Source organism: Chiloscyllium plagiosum, chromosome 4 (genome assembly GCF_004010195.1).
Source record: "Chiloscyllium plagiosum isolate BGI_BamShark_2017 chromosome 4, ASM401019v2, whole genome shotgun sequence".
Classification (NCBI taxonomy): domain Eukaryota; kingdom Metazoa; phylum Chordata; class Chondrichthyes; order Orectolobiformes; family Hemiscylliidae; genus Chiloscyllium; species Chiloscyllium plagiosum.
The window spans coordinates 25,530,548-25,532,428 of NC_057713.1; the positions used below are offsets into that span (position 1 = coordinate 25,530,548).

At 46.8% G+C, this 1,881-nt stretch overlaps 1 pseudogene; it reads left to right on the forward strand.

Annotated features, from left to right (window-relative positions):
- The first annotated feature begins 931 nt into the window (after window positions 1–931).
- LOC122549614 lies at window positions 932–1,040 on the forward strand (annotated as a pseudogene).
- The last annotated feature ends 841 nt before the right edge of the window (window positions 1,041–1,881 follow it).

Below are 1,881 nucleotides of genomic sequence, written 5' to 3' on the forward strand. Positions count from 1 at the left end.
GTAACGAGAGAGACTCACGATTTGTGTGTTGCCACCCCAGATGCCAGGGTTCGTGATGTCACTGATTGTATTTTTGAGATCCTTGGGTATTCCCAAGTTGTAGTCCATATTGGCACCAACGACATTGGTAGGAGGAAAGGTGGGGATCTAAGGCAGAAATTCAGGGAACTAGGTTGGAAGCTTAGAGTTGGAACAAACAGAGTTGTTATCTCTGGTTTGTTGCCCGTGCCACATGCTAGTGAGGCGAGGAACAGGGAGAGAGAGCAGAGCTAAACACATGGCTGCAGGGATGGTGCAAGAGGGAGGGTTTTGGATTCTTCGATAATTGGAGCTCTTTCTGGAGAAGGTGGGACCTCTACAAAACAGGATAGTCTTTCCCTGAACCAGAGGGATACTAATATCCCGGGGGTAGGGGGGAGAGATTGCTAATGCTCTTCAGGGGCCTTTAGACTAATGAAACAGGGGGATAGGAACCTGAATTGTATTTCCAGTGTCCAGGAGGTTGAGGGTAGTGAGGTCAGGGATAGGTTTACAAGGTCACGAGAAGGATGTTGGTTTGAAATGTGTGTACCAGAATAAGGTGGGTGACCTTGCAGCATGAATTGGTACCTGGGATTTCGATGTTGTGGCCATTTCAGAGTCATGGCTGGAGGAGGGACAGGGATGGTTGGTTGCAGATTATGGGATTTAGATGTTATAGCAAAAACAGAGATGATGGTAGAAGAGACGAGGGGTGTGGCATTGTTAATCAAGGATAGTATTACAACAGCTGAGAGAACATTTGAGGACTCATCCACTGAGGTAGTTTGGGCTGAGGTTAGAAACAGGAAAGGAAAGGTCATCCTGCTGGGAGTTTTCTATAGGCCTCTCAATTGTTCCAGGGATTTGGAGGAAAGGATAGCAAAGATGATTCTCGATAGGACCAAGAGTAACCTACGGCCATACTAGTCTGAAAACACGTGATCTCGAAAGCTAAGCAGACTCAGGCCTGGTTAGTATTTGGATGGGAGACCGCCTGGGAATAGCAGGTGCAGTAGGCTTTAAAAGTGGGTGGCACAGTGGTTAAGCACTGCTGCCTCACAGTGCTAGAGACCTGGGTTCAATGCCCGCCTCAGGGGACTGACTGTGTGGAGTTTTCACGTTCTCCCTGTGTCTGTGTGGGTTTCCTCCGGGTGCTCCGGTTTCCTCCCACAGTCTGAAAGTGTGCAGGTTAGGTGAATTGGCCATGCTAAATTGCCTGTAGTGTTAGGTGCAGGTATAGGGGAATGGGTCTGGGTGGGTGCGCGTCGGTATGGACTTGTTGGGCCGAAGGGCCTGTTTCCACACTGTAAGTAATCTAATCTACTACAAACAGGGTAGTTGTTATGAGGGACTTTAACTTCCCCAGTAATACTATAGTTCAAGTTGTTTAGATGGGTCAGTTTTTGTTCAATGCGTGCAGGAAGGTTTTCTGACACAACATGTAGACAGGTCAACAAAGGGCGATGCCATATTGAATTTGAACCCAACCAAGTGTTAGATTTGGAGGTAGATGAGCACTTTGGTGATAGTGACCATAATTTGGTTACATTTACAATAGCAATGGGCAGGGATAGATATACATTGCACGGAAAGAGGTGCAACTAGGGGAAAGGCAATTATGATGTGATTAGACAAGATTTAGGATGCATAGGATGGAGAAGGAAACTGCAGGGGATGGACACACTTGTAATGTGGAACTCATTCAAGGAACAGCTACTGCAGGCCCTTGATAAGTATATAACTATCAGACAGGGAGGTACTTGTCGAGAGTGGGGAGTCATGGTTTACTAAAGAAATTGAAGCTCTTGTCAAGAGGAAGAAGAAGGCTAATGGGAGGATAAGGCGTGAAGGCTTAGCTAG